The sequence below is a fragment of the Chiloscyllium punctatum genome, chromosome 21, assembly GCF_047496795.1.
Source record: "Chiloscyllium punctatum isolate Juve2018m chromosome 21, sChiPun1.3, whole genome shotgun sequence".
In the NCBI taxonomy this organism is placed as follows: Eukaryota; Metazoa; Chordata; class Chondrichthyes; order Orectolobiformes; family Hemiscylliidae; genus Chiloscyllium; species Chiloscyllium punctatum.
Genome location: NC_092759.1, coordinates 2,039,108 through 2,059,217, shown reverse-complemented (window position 1 = coordinate 2,059,217; position 20,110 = coordinate 2,039,108). Strand labels below are relative to the sequence as shown.

Here is a 20,110-nt window from a genome sequence, read left to right as displayed (position 1 = left end):
TTTTAAAACAAATCTCGCTGATGTTGGAAATGCTGGAATAGAATCAACTCATTGATCCCGACCCTCTTCCAAATGAGGTGTTTGCACTCACCAATGGGAGCTTCTTCTTGTATTCATCAAGGAGACTATTCTGCCCATTTATAGCTGTAGTCTGCGCTGGCGGAAGTGGGGGAGGGGTTCTCGCTGAGGGGTTAGATAAGTGGGAATGTACAGCAACATGAGCCAGTGGGAGGTGTGCAAATGCAGCGCTGAGTGAGTGAGAAACTCCCTTAATGTGTGTGTGTGTGTGTGTGTGTGTGTGTGAGACTGTGTCTGTGTGAGTATGTGAGACTGTGTGTCTGTGTGTGAGAGAGAGACTGAGTGTTGTGCCCAGTTCAATGTAAGTGCACAGGGGCCTCCTAGTGGCCTGGATGGGAAAGGCACTTCGCTCAGGTCTCCAGGAGCTCTGCTACAAGACTTGATTGGCGAGACAGGGTCCTTCAGCACCGAGGGGGGACAAAGCATCATTGTTTGTGTACATTTGTACCCAAGGGGGTGGGGGGGAGCTGACAAAGCAACAGGCTGGAATGTGGGTGAGTGAGAACAGAGTCTGTGTGAACAGAGAGGTGTGCGCAGACACTGACTGGATTGAGCCTTCGTGTGAACATTGACATCGGAATTCGGCGGGGTTAGTATGCGTCAGGCTAGCCGAGCGGTCTCAGGTGCTGATGTAAGTTGCAGCTTGTTTTTGAACTGACGGTTTGAGTCTCACTCCTGATTGTGTGGGTTTAATTTTTTGTAAACTCATGATCGAATTGGAGTGTGAGCTTGTGATAAAATTGACACCCACCCTCAACCCCCATCCCCCATCCCCCAACCTCCAACAGGCACCTGCTGCTGGGAAGTCAGACTCGTTTCCCCCGCCCCAGGCGGGTTTACAGAGCCGCAGGTTACTGTTTGTGTCTGTGAGTGTGTGCAGCCTCTGTGTGTACGGCCCACACCCTCCCCCAGTGTCGATTGGAAAGGCAGCAGCACTGGGTAATGGAGCTCTCAGTGAAGTGAGCGGCTGCAGAGAGAGAGAGAGAGAGAGTCTGTGTGTCGCTGCACTCCATCAGACTGCAGGGAGAATTTAGGAGAAAGTGAGGGCTGCAGATGCTGGAGGTCAGAGTCGAAGTGTGTGGTGCTGGAAAAGCACAGCCGGTCAGGCAGGGTCCGAGGAGCAGGAGAGTCAACGTTTCGGGCAGAAGCCCTTCATCAGGAACCCGAGAGTATTGAGCCTCCTGATTGACTCAGACCAATGAAAGATCAGGGCGCGTCCAAATGGGAGAGAGCTGATCGGAAGGGGGTGTGGTGTTTTTAAAAAGGAGCAGCTCGCCCAACGTGGGGCTCGAACCCACGACCCTGAGATTAAGAGTCTCATGCTCTACCAACTGAGCTAGCCGGGCACGCCGGGGAGGAATCTCAGTTACTGCTGTGGGGGCATTTGGCAATTAGCTCCCTCCCATACACTCTCTGCAAACATCCAGATCCACAGGGAGAAAGAGTGACTTTCAGAGTCTGAGTCTACATTCGGGTCGGGCAACACCCTCTGGCCTCGCCAGGCGACGCACCCATCCCATGAGCCATCAATGTGACACTGCCCTCCTTACGTTTCCCACCTGTCCACCGTCCTTCCCACCTATCCGCTCTACCCTCCTCTCTGACCTAGCACCATTACCCCCAAACCCATCTACCTATCGCAATTTCAGCTCCCTTTCCCCCAACCCCACTCCCACTCCCACTCCTACTCCCCCTCCTATTTATCTCTCCACCCTGTTGGCTCACAATCCTCATTCCTGATTAAGGGAATGCCTATAAGGTTGATTCTTCTGCTCCTGATGCTGCCTGACCTGCTGTGCTTTTCCAGCACCACATTCAGGACTCTGATCTCCAGCCCTCATTCTCTCCAACAATGAGAGAGAGCCTGGATCTCAGGGATGTGGCTCCAAGATCCAGGTTGGGTGACCGAGGTGTTTTGAAACACGCATCTTCTTTCCAACAGCTCTCCGACCCACTCTGCAAATTCCCTTGACCTCTCACTGACCCTGACCCCAGGAATCAATTGTCAGCCTCGGATGGGGGAATGTGTGAGTTTGGGCCCGTTTCCCGAAAGGAAGAAAACGTTGTGCTGCATCGACACAAAGGTTGGAGGTGTCGTTGACAGTACAGAGGGCTGTTGTAGGCTGCAGCGGGACATTGATAGGATGCAGAGATGGGCAGAGACTTGGCAGATGGAGTTCAACCTGGATAAATGCGAGATGATGCATTTTGGAAGGTCGAATTTGAAAGCTGAGTACAGGATTAAGGATAGGATTCTTGGCAGTGTGGAGGAACAGAGGGATCTTGGTGTGCAGGTACATAGATTCCTTAAAATGGCCACCCAAGTGGACAGGGTTGTTAAGAAAGCATATGGTGTTTTGGCTTTCATTAACAGGGGCATTGAGTTTAAGAGCCGTGAGATCTTGTTGCAGCTCTATAAAACTTTGATTAGACCACACTTGGAATACTGTGTCCAGTTCTGGTCGCGCTATTAAAGGAAAGATGTGGATGCTTTGGAGAGGGTTCAGATGAGGTTTACCAGGATGCTGCTTGGACTGGAGGGCTTATTTTATGAGGAGAGTTTGACTGAGCTTGGACTTTTTTAATTGGAGAAAAGGAGGAGGAGAGGGGACATAATTAAGGTACACTAGATAATAAGAGGCATAGATAGAGTCGATAGCCAGAAAGTATTTCTCAGGGCAGATATGGCTAATACGAGGGATCACAGTTTGAACCTGGTTGCAGGAAAGTAGAGAGGGGATGTCAGAAGTGGACTCTTCACACACAGAGTTGTGCGCGCACGGAATGCGTTGCCAGCAGCAGTTGTGCAAATTTAAGAGACAGCTGGACATGCAACTGGTCACAGAAATTTGAGGGTGCAGATATGAGGATCAATAGTGGGCATCTTCAGAACTTCTTGTTCTGTGCGGTCCTGCTTGAAAAAGTTCCCACCCAGGATCGAACTGGGGACCTTTCGCGTGTGAGGTGAACGTGATAACCACTACACTATGGAAACAACACGGCTGGACGCAGATTATACACATCCCTTCCTGCCTGGGGGAGCCCTGCGAGCCAGGCGTAATGTATCCAATTTCAGCCCTGGGATTGTTGCTGTTTCTGTGTAGAGTTGTGCAAACTCAGACAGCAAGAGTCTCTCTCTCTTTCTCTCTGTGTTTATGTGTGTGTGGCCGGTGGTGAGTCTGTGGGAGGGGGGTGATTGCAGGCCCCCCCGACAGCAGCAGGAGGAGGAGCCTGGAGGCGTTTTGTCAAACCCAACCTGCGGGATTGTAAGATATTATGGTTTTAATTCCCGATCCATACAGCAGTAGCAGCAATTTTGCATTTCACACAGAAAACATGACTGGATAAGTGGTGGAAGCAGATTGACCACAACCAGATAAGGCAAACACATTCCCTGGTGTGGCGCCCAGCTCGCTCAGTCGGTAGAGCATATGACTTTTAAACTCAAGGTCGTGGATTGGAGCCCCAGGTTGGGTGTGTGCGTATGTGTGTCTGTGTGTGTGTCTGTCTGTGTATGTGTGTCTGTGTGTGTGTATGTGTGTGTGCATATGTGTGTCTGTGTGTGTGTCTGTCTGTGTATGTGTGTCTGTGTGTGTGTATGAGTGTGTGTGTCTGTGTGTGTGTCTGTGTGTGTGCGTGTCTGTGTGTGTATGAGTATGTGTGTCTGTGTGTATGTGTGTGTACATGTGTTTGTGTATGAGTGTCTGTGTTTCTGTGTGTGTGTGTGTGTATGTGTGTGTTTATGTGTATGAGAGAATATATAGCATAGTGGGGTCACCTATAGTGTGACATGAACTCGAAGTCCCAGCCAAGACTCTCATACACACACACACACACACACACACACATCACCCCCGCAAGACACACCCACGCACATACTCTCTCACAGACTAATACTCCATCACACTCTCACACACACTTTGCCTCACACTTTCAATGCATTGTCTGAGCTGAGAATTCACCTTTTATTCATGAAACCTTGTTATCTCGAGAATGAGACTTCAAAGAAGTTGTGGGATTTACGTGTTAATGAACCGAAACCTGCAACCCATTCTGAACGATGAAAGACGTTACAGCAAGCTAGGTTTGTTCAATATATTATTTCGGTTGCATGACACTGTGACCTTTTGCTATAAATTCTGTTTCTTATGATCCTGCTCCACAGCTACTTGATGAAGGAGCAACATTCAAAAGCCATTGCTTCCAAATAAACCTGTTGGGCTATACCCTGGTGTGGTGAGATTTTTAACTATCTTGTGAAGGAACAGCTGCAACCAAACACACTGCACTGACAAACTACAAATACCTGCAGCAGCTCAACCTACTGCTTCTATTTACAAAATGTCTTTCTGACATTTGATGACACAGCACAGACCTCACTGGGTATGGAGGAGAAATACACTAGTCAAAGCAGCTGGGAGGAAGTGAAATGCTCTCTCTATCTGCCTGTGATTGATCAAAAGAGACAAGTCTACCTCTTTCACAAATGAAGTCAGGAGGAGCGTCACATTTCCTCCCCAGACATTGTACCTGTTCAGAGGTACAGGCAGTAAGGGACATGTACAAAATTACAACAACCACGCGGTTTCCATAGTGCAGTGGTTATCACGTTCGCCTTACACGTGAAAAGTTACCAGTTTGATTCTGGGTGGGAACATCGTCTTTCATCTTAGGCGTTTCTCCTCCCTCGTGGAGCTGGCCAAAACTCTGACACCTCACTCTTGAGGTTTTGTCCCGACTGCCCCATCCAGAGCTGGGACAGTGCAGGGTGTCAAAGGAGACAAGCGCTGGGTATGACCCCTCATGGGAAGCTGAGAATTGATTCCTGAGAGCAGGAGATGTGGGGCAGGGTCAGTGAGAGGTCAGGGGGGATTGCAGAATGGGGTCAGAGAGCTGTTGGAAAGAAGGTGCTTGTTTCAAAAGACGTCGGTCACCCAACATGGGCCTTGGAGCCACATCCCTGAGATCCAGGCTCTCTCACATTGTCACCAACTGAGCCAGCCAGAGATGATGCTGGATGATTAGATTACTTACAGTGTGGAAACAGGCCCTTCGGCCCAACAAGTCCACACCGCCCCGCCGAAGCGCAACCCACCCATACCCCTACATCTACCCCTTACCTAACACTACAGGCAATTTAACATGGCCAATTCACCTGGCCTGCACACCTTTGGACTGTGGGAGGAAACCGGACCACCCGGAGGGAACCCACGCAGACACGGGGAGAACGTGCAAACTCTACACAGTCAGTCGCCTGAGGCAGGAATTGAACCCGGGTTTCTGGCGCTGTGAGGCAGCAGTGCTAACCACTGTGCTATCTCATCAGTTGTTGTGGTGCGGTAGTTCCCTGTGATTTCCTCAGTGAACATTTTGGGTTTAAAAAGTATATATCGATGACGTTGGAAATTTCCAGCTCAATCCTTGGCTGCTGGCAATGCTGTAATAGAATCAACTCATTTATCCTGACCCTCCTCCAGATGAGGTGTTTGCACTCCCTAATGGGAGGTGAGCTTCTTCTTGCATTCACAGTGCAGATCGGCAGTAGTGTGAGGTAAAAAAAAGAATAACCATGAGAATTTCAAAAAATATATAACCAGGAGATTATAAGCTCCTCAACTCAGAGAAAAGAAATTCATCAATGTGACCATTCTGCCCATGTAGGCCATGGTGGAAGAAGAGGGAGGTTTCCCGCTGAAGGGTTTGGATAAATGAAAATGGACAGCAACATGAGCCAGTGGGGGATGTGTCAAAAGGTAGTGCTGAGTGAGTGAGGAAGCTCGAGCATCAACCCATTCCCTGTTCAGCCCAGTGTGAAGCAGAGCTGAGTCATCACCCCAAAAACATGCCCTCTCCTTTGAATCCTTCAGACTAAAGGGGTAGCGATGGGCACCCGTATGTGCCCCAGCTATGCCTGTCTGTTCATCAGGTACATGAAACAAGTTAATCGGGCACCATTTGCCATTTTTTCCTCCACTGCATGGATGACTGTCTTAGCGCCACCTCGTGCTCCCACAAGGAGGTTGAACAGTTCATCAACTTCATGAACACCCTGAGCTCAAGTTTACCTCGACCATTTCAGACACCTTTCTCCACTTCCTGGACCTCTCCATCTCCATTTCTGGTAACGGACTCAATGCGGACATCTACTTCAAACCCATCAACTCCCACTCCACCTCCTGTAAAAATGCAACCCATCTGTCCCAATTTCTCTGCCTACGCAGCATTGGCTCCGAGGAGAATCAATTCCACCCCAGAACATCCCAGATGACCCCCTACTTCAAGGACCATAACTTCCCCTCCCATGAGGTCAGCAATGCCCACCAATGCATCTCCTCCACTTCCCGCACCTGTGCCCTTGAATCCCATGCCTCTAACTGCAACAAGGATAGAACCCCCCCAGTCCTCACCTTCCGCCTCACCAATCTCTGCATACAATGCATCATCCTCCGCCATTTCCGCCACGTACAGTCAGACCCCACCTTCAGAGATAAAGTTTCTTCTCCACCTTTTTCAGCATTCTGCAGTGATCATTCCCTCTGTGATTCCCGCATTAGGCCCACACCTCCCACCAATCCACCCACCACTCCTGGCACCTTCCCCTGCCACCGAAAGATGTGTAAAACCAGCACCTACACCTCCCCATTCACCTCCATCCAAGGCCTGAAAGGCTCCTTCCACATCTAGTCGAGATTTTCCTGCACACCTAAACACCTCATCTGCTGTGTCCGTTGCTCTCAATGTGGTCTCCTCTATATTAGGGATACAAGATGCCAACTTGTGGAATGTTCCAGAGAACATCTCTGGGACACACAAACTATACAACTGTACTGACCACTACAACTACCCTCCCATTCCGCCAAGGACATGCAAGTCCTGGGTCGTCTCCACTGCCAAATCCCAGCCACCCGACGACTGGAGGAAGAATGTTTCAGCTTCCGTCTTGCGAACCTCCAACCACACAGAGTCAATGTCAATTTCAATAGTTTCCCAATCTCTTCCCCACCCCCCCACCTTATCCCAGATCCAACCCTCCAACTTGGCACCACCCTCTTGAACTGTCCTATCTGTCCATCTTCCTTCCTAGCTATCCACTCCACACACTGCTCTGGCTTATCACCATCATTTTCCACTTCATCGACCTATTGCATTCTCAGCTACTTTAACCCCCCTCCCCCCCACCCAAGCCCCCTCCCATTTAACTCCCAGCTCCCATGGGCCACTACATTCCTGATGAAGAGCTAATGCTTGAAATGTTGACTCCCCTTCTCCTCGGATGCCACCTGACCTGTTGCGCTTTTCACCAACACCTTCCACCCTGACCTCAGGTTTAGCTGGACCATCTCAGATACCTTCCTCCAGTTTCTGGACCTCTCCATCTCCATTTCCGGTGACTGACTCAATGCAGACATTCACTTCAAACCCACCAACTCCCACCCCACCGCTACCCTTTTGACAATGTTCTACATCTCTCCACTGCAGTGCTTCACCACACCACCACTTACCTGTCCCATCCACCCTGCTGGAGGGGAGCTAACCTACAAAACTGGGTGGCACGGTGGCACAGTGGTTAGCACTGCTGCCTCACAGCGCCAGAGACCCGGGTTCAATTCCTGCCTCAGGCGACTGACTGTGTGGAGTTTGCACATTCTCCCCGTGTCTGCGTGGGTTTCCTCCGGGTACTCCGGTTTCCTCCCACAGTCCAAAGATGTACAGGTCAGGTGAATTGGCCATGCTAAATTGCCCGTAGTGTTAGGTAAGGGGTATGGGTGGGTTGCGCTTCGGCGGGGCGGTGTGAACTTGTTGGGCCGAAGGGCCTGTTTCCACACTGTAAGTAATCTAATCTAAACCACCACTTACCTGTCCCTTCCACCCTGTTGGAGGGGAGCTAACCTACAAAACTGGTGGGAAATTATTCAACCTCATTTTATGGACCAGGTGGAATTGTTAAGGACCATGTTGTGTAGGCATGGGGTAATGTGGATTAATTGTTTGAGAATATTTGTGCTCCCCCTTGTGTTACAAATCAATAGGTTGTAAAATGTGTGTCTAAGAGAGAGAGAGAGAGAATATGATACATGTGTGTTTGTGTTTGTGTGTGTGTGTATGTGAACTGATGCTGCCGGGACTGAAACTCTGGACAAAAGCCTTGCCTCACATGTGTCGTTCAAACTAGCCCTGCTCCTCTCTTTAAACCAATGCCCTCTAGTATTTGACAGATCCACTCTGGGGATGCAGAGAGAGAGAGTGACTATCGTAGTCTGAATCTACATAGCTCTGTGTCGCCAGCAAGCCACTCACTTCAAGGGGTATTTAGGGACGGGTAACACACTCTGGCCTCGCCAGGCGACACCCCCATCCCATGAACCATCACCAACCTCATCCATTCCCTTGTAAGGTCAGGAGAGAGCATCCACAGCTGCCCTCCAGGAGGCCACTCTATGTAAACCTGCAGTTATCTGACTCCCTGCTGCCCATGTCTGGGACCTGGATACAAATCCCAGGCCTCGTCGTAGCTTTTCTCTGAACAAAACAGATTGACCAGATCTCAGTCTGGTACAGCCTGTGAACCTGCCCAAACACACCCCTATCTTGTGAAGGCATAGCTCCAGTCAAACACATTGCACTGATAATCCAGAAATACCTGCAGCAGCTCAACCTGCTGTTTCTATTTGCAAAGGTGTGAAGTTAGAGTCTGTCTGTATCAAAAGCCATTGCTTCCAAATACGCCTATCTCAGACACCTTCCTCCACTTCCTGGACCTGTAAAAGGGTAACCCATCAGTCGCAATTTCTCTGCCTCCACCGCATCTGCTCCCAGAAAAATCAATTCCACTCCAGAACATTCCAGATGACCTCCTACTTCAAGGACCATAATATTTCCTCCCAGAATGTCAACAATGCCCTCCAAGACAACTTCTCCACTTCCCGCACCTCTGCCCTTGAACCCCACTTCTCCAACAGCAACAAGGATAGAGACCCCCTTGTGCTCACCTTCCACCTCACCAATCTCTGGATACAATGCATCATCCTCCACCATTTCCATCAGTTAGCAAAGGCACCTGCTTCTGGGAAGTCAGACTCGTTTCCCCTGCCCCAGGCGGGTTTACAGAGCCGCAGGTTACTGTTTGTATCTGTGAGTGTGTGCAGCCTCTGTGTGTACGGCCCACACCCTCCCCCAGTGTCGATTGGAAAGACAGCAGCACTGGGTAATGGAGCTCTCAGTGAAGCGAGCAGCTGCAGAGAGAGAGAGTGTGTGTGTCGCTGCACTCCATCAGACTGCAGGGAGAATTTAGGAGAAAGTGAGGGCTTCAGATGCTGGAGGTCAGAGGGGAAGTGTGTGGTGCAGGAAAAGCACAGCCAGTCAGGCAGCGTCCGAGGAGCTGGAGAGTCAATGTTTCGGGCAGAAGCCCTTCATGAGGAACCCGGGAGTGTGGAACCTCCTGATTGACTTGGACCAGTAACGATGAAGGCGCGTCCAAATGGGAGAGACCAGGTGTTCGGAACGTTACGAGTGTGCTAACAGCGAAATACACCGCCAGCGTGGGGCTCAAACCCACGACCCTGAGATTAAGACTCTCATGCTCTACTGACTGAGCTAGCCGGTCGTCGCCAACGTCACACCCGCTACTTCTGGGGGGCACTTGGCAATTAACTTTTTCCCAAACACTCTGCAAAAACACAGATCCACAGAGAGAAAGAGATGCAGAGACAGAGAGTGACTCTCAGAGTCTGAGTCTACGTAGCTCTGTGTCGCCAACAAGCCACTCACTTCAAGGGCCAATTAGGGACGGGTAACACCCTCTGGCCTCGCCAGGCGACGCCCCCATCCCATGAACCATCACCAACCTCATCCATTCCCTTGTAAGGTCAGGAGAGAGCATCCACAAGTGCTCTCCAGCAGTCCACTCTCTGTGAACCTGCGGTTATCTGACTCTCTGCTGCCCCCGTCTGGGACCTGGATACAAATCCCAGGCCTCGTCGAAGCTTTACTCTGAATAAAAACGAAGATTGACCAGATCTCAGTCTGGTACAGTCTGTGAAACCTGCCCAAACACAGCCCTATCTTGTGAAGGCATAGTTCCGGTCAAACACACTACACGGGCAATCCACAAATGCCTGCAGTAGCTCAACCCTCTGTTTCTATTTCCAAAAGTGTGAGGTGAGAGTCTGTCTGTATCAAAAGCTTTTGCTTCCAAATACACCGATCTCAGATACCTTCCTCCACTTCCTGGACCTCTCCATCTCCATATCCTGTGACTGACTCAAAGTGGGCATTCACTTCAAACCCACCAACTCCCACCCCGTCTCCTGTAAAAGGGTAACCCATCAGTCGCAATTTCTCTGCCTCCACCGCATCTGCTCCCAGAAGAATCAATTCCACTCCAGAACATTCCAGATGACCTCCTACTTCAAGGACCATAATTTTCCCTCCCAGAATGTCAACAATGCCCTCCAGGAGAACTCCTCCACTTCCCGCACCTCTGCCCTTGAACCCCACCTCTCCAACAGCAACAAGGATAGAAACCCCCTTGTGCTCACTTTCCACCTCACCAATCTCTGGATACAATGCATCATCCTCCACCATTTCCGTCACCTACAGTCAGACTCCACCGCCAGAGATATAGTTCCCTCTTCACCTTTTTCACCATTCTGCACCAAGCATTAATTTCCTCATTAGTTCTACGCAGCCCACCAACCCACCCACCAGTCCTGGCACCTTCCCTTGCCACCTCAAGAGGTGTAAAATCTGCACCTACACCTCCCCACTCGTTTCCATCCAAGGGCTGTAAGGATCCTTCCACATCTGTAATAGATTTTCCTGCAGAACCAAATACCTCACCTGCTGTGTCCATTGCTCTCGATGTGGGCTCCTCTACATTGGGTGACAGATTGTCAACTTGTGGAATGTTCCAGAGAACATCTACGGGACACACACACTAATCAACTGTGCCTACCTGTGGCCAACCACTTCAACTACCCTCCCACTCCGCCAAGGACATGCAAGTCCTGGGCCTTCTCCACTGCCAAATCCTAGTCACCCAAGAACTGCAGGAAGAATGCTTCATCTTCTGCCTTGGGATACTCTAACCACACACAATCAATGTCAATTTCAACAGTTTTCTAATCTTCCCTCCCTCCTATCTTATCCCAATCCAACCCTCTAATTCAGCACCACCCTCTTGTACTGTCCTACCTGTCCATCTTCCTTCCCACCTATCTGCTCCACACACTGTTCTGACCTATCACCATCACTTTCTACTTTCATCTACCTTTCACACTCTCAGCTACCTCCCCCACCCCAAGCTCCACTCCCTCGACCATTTGTCTCTCAGCCCACATGGGCCACTACATTCCTGATGAAGAGCTTATGCTTGAAATGTTGACTCCCCTTCTCCTCGGATGCCACCTGACCTATTGCGCTTTTCACCAATACCTTCCACCCTGACCTCAGGTTCACCTGGACCATCTCAGAAACCTTCCTCCACTTCCTGGACCTCTCCATCTCCATTTCTGGTGACTGACTCAATGCAGACATTCACTTGAAACCCACCAATTCCCACCCCACTACTACCCTTTTGACACTGTTCTACATCTCTCTCCTGCAGTGCATCACCTCACCACTAATAATTCTCCCTTCCATCCTGCTGGAGGTGAGCTAACTCACAAAACTGGTGGGAAATCATTCAACCTCATTTCATGGACCAGGCGGAATTGTTAAGGACCATGGTGTGTGGGCGTGGTGGTAGTGTGCATTAATGGTTTGAGAATATTTTTTCTCCCCCTTTTCTGACAAAGCAACAGGTTGTAAAATGGATGAGACAGAGTGCATTTGATAGCTGTGTGTTTGTGTGTGAGCGTCTATGAGTTTGTGTGTGAGTGTGTACGTGTGTGTGTGACTGTGTGTGTGAGAGTGTCTGTGTGTGTGTCTGTGTGTGTGACTGTGTGTGTGACTGTGTGTGTGTCTTGCGTGTGTTTGTGTGTGTGTGTCTGTGTGTGTGAGAGAGTCTGTGTGTGTGTCTCTGTGTGTTTCTGTATGTGTGTGTGAGTTCTGTGTGTGTGTATGTGTATGTGTCTGTCTGTGTGTGCCTGTGTGTGTGTGACTGTCTGTGTGTGTGTATGTGTGCATCTATGTGTGTGTGTGTCTGTTTGTGTCTGTGTGTGTGCATGTGTGTCTGTGTGTCTGTGTGTATGTGTGTGTTTGTGTGTGTGCGTGCATGTGTGAACTGATGCTGCTGGGCCAGAAACTCTGGACAAAAGCCATGCCTCTCACATGTCTTTTAAATCAGTCCTGCCCTTCTCTTTAAACCAATGCCCTCTAGTATTTGACAGTTCCACTCTGGCGAAAGGGACCCTGTCTATCCCACCCTATCCCTGCTCCCCATAATTTTATATACTCTGATATTGAAAGAAGAAACAAGGTGAGGGAGCATTTCATGAATGGCAGGACACTGAGTAGCTCACAGGAACAGAAATATCTTGAGTGTATTCATTTACTGATGCAATACAATTCAACTCAGGAACAGGCGCACTGATCCTGAGCCAATTCCTAACCCTTATTTAGATCCATTACTTATTGCCCACAAATTCACCCCACAAACATATATGTATATATGTGCGTGTGGGCTTGTCTCTGTGTGTGTGTGTGTTTGTGTGTGTCTGGCGTGGTGTTTGTGAGTGTCTGTGAGAGAAAGAGTGTATACATGTGTGTGAGTGTAAAGGGGTTTAAGTCTGTGAGAGTGTGCACATGTGAGTTTGGGAGTGTATCTGTCTGTAGGGGTGAGTGTATGTGTTTGTGTGTGTGTAGGAGTGTCTGTGTGTGTATAGTGCAATGGTGGTCATCCATAGTGTGACATGAACACAAGGTCTTGGTTGACACCCTCCCGATGGGTGCCAGTTTTAGCTATCGGTGGCACAGTGGTTAGCATTGCTGCCTCACACTGCCAGAGACACGGGTTCAATTCCCACCTCAGGCAACTGTCTGTGTGGAGTTTGCACACTTCTCCCCATGTCTGCGTGGGTTTCCTCCGGGTGCTCTGGTTTCCTCCCACAGTCCAAAAATGTGCAGGTCAGGTGAATTGGCCATGCTAACTTCCCCCCAAGTGTTAGGTGTAGGGGAATGGGTCTGGGTGGGTTGCTCGTCGGAGGGTTGGTGTGGACATGTTGGGTTGAAGGGCCTGTTTCCACACTGTAGGGAATCTAATCTATGGGTACCGCATTTAGCTATCAGCCTCTGCTTGGCCACTATTCACTGCCGCCTGTCCCGAAGTCCACCTTGGAGGATGGTCATCCGAAGGTCCGAGATCAAATGTCCTGCACCACTGAAGTGTTCTCCAACTGGGAGAGTGCACTCCTGTCTGTTGATTGTTGTGTGGTGCTCATTCATCCGTTGCCGTAGCCTCTGCTCGGTTCACCAAAGTACCATACCTCAGGGCATCCTAGCCTGCAACGTATAAGATGGACAATGCTGGCTGAGTTGCATGAGAAAGAGAAAAACCCATACACCCATATACATTTGTGGGGCGAATTTGAACTTGCAGAGTTACATTATAGGGGTAAAAACAATGACTGCAGATGCTGGAAACCAGATTCTGGATTAGTGGTGCTGGAAAAGCACAGCAGTTCAGGCAGCATCCAAGTAGCTTCGAAATCGACGTTTCGGGCAAAAGCCCTTCATCAGGAATAAAGGCAGTGAGCCTGAAGCGTGGAGAGATGTTGCAGTGGGAGAGGGACTCCCTGAGATTCCTGTAGAGAGAGGAGGAAAACTTCTTCAAGGCAGGCATCCTTGCAAGAGGATTCGCAGTAGGGTTAAAATCAACGAGGTAAAAACGATGACTGCAGATGCTGGAAACCAGATTCTGGACTAGTGGTGCTGGAAGAGCACAGCTCAAAACCTGCATGAATCCATCTAAACCTCGTTAACTCATTTTTTTAGGTTAGAATCAGTCTGAACATTATGGCACAGAACACAGGGGGCTAACACCTTCAACATCCTATCTGGGCAGATACCAATTGTTACAGTTAACCTGAGAATGTAACTTTTGGATAGGGCTTTGTGATTTACATATGAAAGAAGTGAAACTATCATGGTCATTCTAACAGATGAGAGATTTAACAAATAATCAAGGTATTTTTCAATGTATAATTTCAGTTACATCACACTGTAAACTTTTGCTATAAATTCTGTGTCATACAATTGTGTCCTCCACAACTGATTGAAACGTATAGGATTATGAAAGGATTGGACACTCTGGCAGGAGGAAACATATTTCCGTTGATGGGGGAGTGCCGAACCAGAGGACACAACTTAAAAATACGGGGTAGACCATTTAGGACAGAGATGAGGAGAAACTACTTCACTCAGAGAGTGGTGGCTGTGTGGAATGCTCTGCCCCAGAGGGCAGTGGAGGCCCTGTCTCTGGATTCATTTAAGAAAGAATTGGATAGAGCTCTTAAAGATAGTGGAGTCAAGGGTTATGGAGATAAGGCTGGAACAGGATACTGATTGGGAATGATCAGCCATGATCATATTGAATGGCAGTGCAGGCTCGAAGGGCTGAATGGCCTACTCCTGCACCTATTGTCTATTGTCTATTGTCTAACCACCTGATGAAGGAGCAGCGCTCTGAAAGCTAATGCTTCCAATCAAACCGCTTGGACTAGAACCTGGTGTTATATGATTTTTAACTTTGTACACCCCAGCCCAACACTGCACCTCCGAATTAAAAAAAGGATGTTTTTTTTTATATAGAAGAGAGGTTGGCAGGGAGGAGTAAATGAGAGAGAGACCAAAGAGAAAGAGAAGAGAAAGAGAGAGTTTATGTGGAATCAGTTGATCAAAGAGGAAGTGAACGGTGCTCAAAGTTTAAAGCTGGGAGAAAGTGAGGACTGCAGATACTGGAGATCATAGTCGAGACTGTGGTGCTGGAAAGGCACAGAAAGTCAGGAAGCATCCGAGGAGCAGGAGAATCGACGTTTCAGGCAAAAGCCTTTCGTCAGGAATGAGGATTGTGAGCCAACTGGGTGGAGAGATAAATGGGAGGGGGAGTGGGGTTGGGGGGAACGTAGCTGAAAGTGTGATATGTCGATGAAAAGTGGGGCTGAAATTGGATAGATTACCCGTGAATCGCAGGCTGTACCCAGGCAGAAACGGACATGTACAAACGCCTAGCTTCCGTGCAGTTTCCGCAGTGTAGGTGGTTATCACGTTTGCCTCACACGCGGGAAGGTTCCCCCTGTTTGATCCTGGGTGGGAACATGGTCCTGCGGAGTTTTAACTTTCTTTCAGGAAACCGTCCCAAACTCACACATTCCTCCAGCCGAAGCTTAAAATTGATTCCTGGGGACAGGGTCAGTGAGAGGTCAGGGGAGATTGCAGAGTGGGGACAGAGAGCTGTTGGAGAGAAGGTGTGTGTGATTCTAAAGACGTCAGTCTCCCAACATGGGCCTTGGAGCCACCTCCCTGAGTAACCAGGCTCTCTCTCACTGTCAGAGAGAGTGAGGACTGCAGATGCTGGAGATCAGACTCCTGAGTGTGGTGCTGGAAAAGCACAGCAGGTCAGGCAGCATCCGAGGAGCAGGGGAATCAAAGTTTCAGGCAAACGGCCTTCATCAGGAAGCAGGCTGTGAGCCGAGGGGGGTGGAGAGATGAGGGGGAGGGGGTGTGGGTTTGGGGGTAAAGTAGCTGAAAGTGCGATATGTCGATGGAAGTGGGGGCAATGGTGATAAGTCAGAGAGGAGGGCAGTTCCGAGTTAGAAGCATGGATCTGGGATAAGGTGGGGGGGGGGAGGGGAAAATGAGGAAACTAGTGAAATCCACATCGCGTGTGGCTAAAGGGTCCAAATGTGAAACAGGAGGCTTTCTCCCTCCAGTCTCTTTCTTTATTTCAAAAATATACTTTATTCATAAAACAGTTGGTCATGTCATACATACGTAAACATTTGCAGACAGAGATCAGAATTTAGCATTTGAATATACAGGTCTGTACGTTTGTACCATATGTCCATATATTTAGCTGAGGTGTCAGCAGAGCCCAAAGACTGCGTGAGCCCCTCAGTCGTCGGGTGGACTGGCCCTGCTCAATTACCGCATAGTCTGCAGGCAAATGGATTAACTATGGGGTAGGACTCGATGACTCTCCTTTGACACATTGTTCAGTCCGAAATCTGCATTGAACGACTGGGTGGCAGGACAGTAAGGGAAAATAGGAGTGAGGGGTGTGAGTTTGGGGCAGTTCCCTGAGGGAGGAGAAAGACAGAAAGCAAGGCATAATGTCTCCACCCAGGATCAAACTGGGGAACCATTTGCATGTGAGGGAAACATGATAACCACCACACAACTTTTGTCACATGTTCATTCCTGCCCGGAGACAGCCCTGTGATTCAATGTGATTAGATACAATGGCAGCGCCAGGATATTGGCTATTTCTGTGCACAGAGCTGTGCAGACGCTGACACTGAGAGTCTCTTTGTGCCTCTGCCTCTCTGTATCTCCACCTCTGTCTCGATGTCTGTATCACACCCTGTCTCTCTCTTCCTATATTTTTCTCCCCCTGAATTTCCCTCTCTCTCTGTCTGTCTCTCTCGCTATGTCCCTCTCTGTCTCTGCATCTCCCTCTCTCTGTCTGTATTTCTCTCGCTGTATCTCTCTCTTTGTCTCTTTCCCCACTCATCCTGTGTCTGTATTTCTCACTGTGCACCTCTCTCTCTCTCTCTCTCTCTCTCTGTATGTGTCTGTGTGTGAGCTTGGCCGGTGTGGCAATGCTGAGAGACAGTATGAAAGCTGCAGGTTGCGAGAAAGACCTGAAGTCACAGGAGCAGAAATTAGGCCATTCGGCCCATCGAATCTGCTCTGCCATTCAATCCTGGCTGATAAGTTTCGCAACCCCTTTCTCCCGCTTTGTGGAGCCAGTGGCGTGGATGTGTCAGTGTGGCCGAATTTGAGAGAAGTGTGTGGACTGTTACTGCGTGGATTCTGGATTATTGGTGCTGGAAGAGCACAGCAGTTCAGGCAGCGTCCGAGGAGCGGTAAAATCGACGTTTCGGGCAAAAGCCCTTCATCAGGAATACAGGCAGAGAGCCTGAAGGGTGGAGAGATAAATGAGAGGGGGGTGGGGGTGGGGAGAAAGGAGCATAGAGTACAATAGGTGAGTGGGGGAGGGGATGAAGGTGATAGGTCACGGGGGGAAGGGTGGAGTGGATAGGTGGAAAAGAAGATAGGCAGGTAGGGCAAGTCATGGGGACAGTGCTGAGCTGGAAGTTTGGAACTAGAGTGAGGTGGGGAAAGGGGAAATGAGGAAACTGGTGAAGTCCACATTGATGCCCCGGGGTTGAAGTGTTCCGAGCCGGAAGATGAGGCGTTCTTCCTCCAGGCGTCTGGTGGTGACTGAGCGGCGGTGAAGGAGGCCCAGGACATGGAGGTCCTGGGCAGAGTGGGAGGGGGAGTTGAAATGTTGGGCTACCGGGCGGTGTGGTTGATTGGTGCGGGCGTCCCTGAGATGTTCCCTAAAGCGCTCTTCTAGGAGGAGTCCAGTCTCCCCAATGTAGAGGAGACTGCATCGGGAGCAATGGATACAATAAATGATATTAGTGGATGTGCAAGTAAAACTTTGATGGATGTGGAAGGCTCCTTTAGGGCCTTGGATAGAGGTGAGGGAGGAGGTGTGGGTGCAGGTTTTACAGTTCCTGCGGTGGCAGTGGAAGGTGCCAGGATGGGAGGGTGGGTTGTAGGGGGGCATGGAACTGACCAGGTAGTCACGGAGGGAACGGTCTTTGTGGAAGGCGGAAAGGGGTGGGGAAGGAAATATATCCCTGGTGGTGGGTTCTTTTTGGAGGTGGCGGAAATGACGAAGGATGATTTGGTTGATGTGAAGGTTGGTAGGGTGGAAGGTGAGCACCAGGGGCGTTCTGTCCTTGTTACGGTTGGAGGGGTGGGGTCTGAGGGCGGTGGTGCGGGATGTGGACGAGATGCGTTGGAGGGCATCTTTAATCACGTGGGAAGGGAAATTGCGGTCTCCAAAGAAGGAGGCCATCTGGTATGTTCTGTGGTGGAACCGGTCCTTAACTAGTTTACCTGTGAGGAGGCAGTGGATCGTGCAGGTCAGGATGGCCGAGCGGTCTAAGGCGCTGCGTTCAGGTCGCAGTCTCCTCTGGAGGCGTGGGTTCGAATCCCACTCCTGACAACGGGTATTTTGTTTTCAAATTCCCCAATGCCTGGTCTGTGATCCCGTTAACTGCAGTGTGAAAGATGCCGTTTGTGAGGAAGACACTGGAGCAGAAATTAGGCCATTCGGCCCATCGAGTCTGCTCTGCCATTCAATCCTGGCTGATAAATTTCTCAACCCCTTTCTCCCGCTTTGTGGAGCCAGTGGCTTGGGCGTGTCAGTGTGGCCGAATTGGAGAGAACTGCTACTGCGTGGATTGAGTTTACTTGTTGGGGGGCGGGGGAAAATGTGGGATTTGTGTCAGTCCGGGTGGTCAAGCCGCCTAAGGCGCTGCGTTCAGGTAGCACTCTATCGTGGAGGCGTGGGTTTGAGTCCCACTCCTGACGATGAGCGTCTTGTTTTCAAATTCACCACTAACTGGACTGTGATCATGTTGACATTATTGCTCCCTGACGATCTACAAAAACAATCCTCCAATGTCTGTGTACAGCCCACACCCTCCCCCAGTGTCGATGATAAAGGCAGTTGAACTCTGTAATGGATCTCTCAGTAAAATGAGCGGATGCGGAGAGAGAGTGTCTGTGCGCCCCCTCACACCATCATTGAACTCAGATCAGTGACAGTGTCTTTAAAAAGCAACGTGCTCAACCGACTGAGCTAGCCGGGCCTCACACTGCCGGCTGTTCCTACCTTGCGCCTGGTTGTGGTCAATTTGTTCCCTCTATTTCCCCAGTGATGTTTTCTGTTTCAAATATACCAAGTGCTGCTGCTGGGAATCGGAAAATAAAACCGACATTATTTACAACCCACAGCTTGGATTTGACACAACTCATCCAGGCTCCTCCTCCTCCTGCTGCTGACGGGGGAACCTGCAATCACCTCCCTCCTACACACTCACTGTAAACTCTCACAACCTGCAGCATTCACACTGTCACAACCGTTAAGCTCTCTCTCTCACACACGCACACAGAAAGAGAGAGAGATGGAGTGGGAAGATGCAGAGACAGAAATGGATAGAGAGACAGAGACAAAGAGAGAGAGACTCTTGGTGTCTGAGTTTGCACAACTCTGTGCACAGAAACAGCAAGTATTCCGGGGTTGAAATTACATAGATTGGCTTAGATGTGAAGGGACAAAAGCCGTGCTCCAGAGCCGTTTCCCGTAGTGTCGTGGTTATCACGTTCGCCTCACATGCAAAAAGTCCCTCCTTCGATCCTGGGTGGGAAAGCTGTGCAGCTTTCTGTCTTTTTCTTCCTTACGGGAAACAGGCCCAAAAAAACTCACACTTCCCCATTCGAAGCTGAGAATTGATTCCTGGGGACAGGGTCAGTGAGAGGTCAGGGGAGGTTGCAGAGTGGGGACAGAGAGCTGTTGGAGAGAAGGTGCCAGTTTCAAAGGACGTCAGTCACCCAACTTGGAGCCACATCCCTGAGATCCAGGCTCTCTCCCATTGTCGGAGAGAATGAGGACTGCAGATGCTGGCGGTCAAGAGTCCTGAGTGTGGTGCTGGAAAAAGCACAGCCGGTCAGGAAGCAACAGGAGCAGGTGAAGCAACATTTTGGGCAAAAGCCCGTCACCAGGAATGAGGCTGTGAGCCGAGGGGGGTGGTGCATTATAGGGGTTGGGGGTGGGGGAAGGTAGCGGAGAGTGATATAGGTAAATGGTGAGAGATCGGAGAGGAGGGTGGAGCGGATAGGTTGGAAGGAAGAGATGGACAAGGGAATCGCTGGAAGTAAAGAGGGGATGCGGGTTTACTGAAGAAGGAAATCAGGAGGGTGAAAAGTGGACACGAGATAGCCTTGGCTGAGAAGATTAGGGTGATTCCAAAGAGGTACTTTAAATATGTCTAATCAAAAAAAGAATAACAAGAGA

The 20,110-nt window shown here is 49.8% G+C and overlaps 3 non-coding genes across 3 annotated transcripts; 1 reads left to right on the top strand and 2 right to left on the bottom strand.

The window, feature by feature from the left end:
* Nucleotides 1–1,351: 1,351 nt before the first annotated feature.
* On the bottom strand, nt 1,352–1,424 carry trnak-cuu (transfer RNA lysine (anticodon CUU)). Its single transcript has one exon. It is a non-coding gene; the product is annotated as a tRNA-Lys (tRNA).
* A 1,576-nt stretch (nt 1,425–3,000) lies between these two features.
* trnav-cac (transfer RNA valine (anticodon CAC)) lies at nt 3,001–3,073 on the bottom strand. The gene has a single exon. It is a non-coding gene; the product is annotated as a tRNA-Val (tRNA).
* Nucleotides 3,074–18,173: 15,100 nt separating this feature from the next.
* On the top strand, nt 18,174–18,256 carry trnal-cag (transfer RNA leucine (anticodon CAG)). The gene has a single exon. It is a non-coding gene; the product is annotated as a tRNA-Leu (tRNA).
* The last annotated feature ends 1,854 nt before the right edge of the window (nt 18,257–20,110 follow it).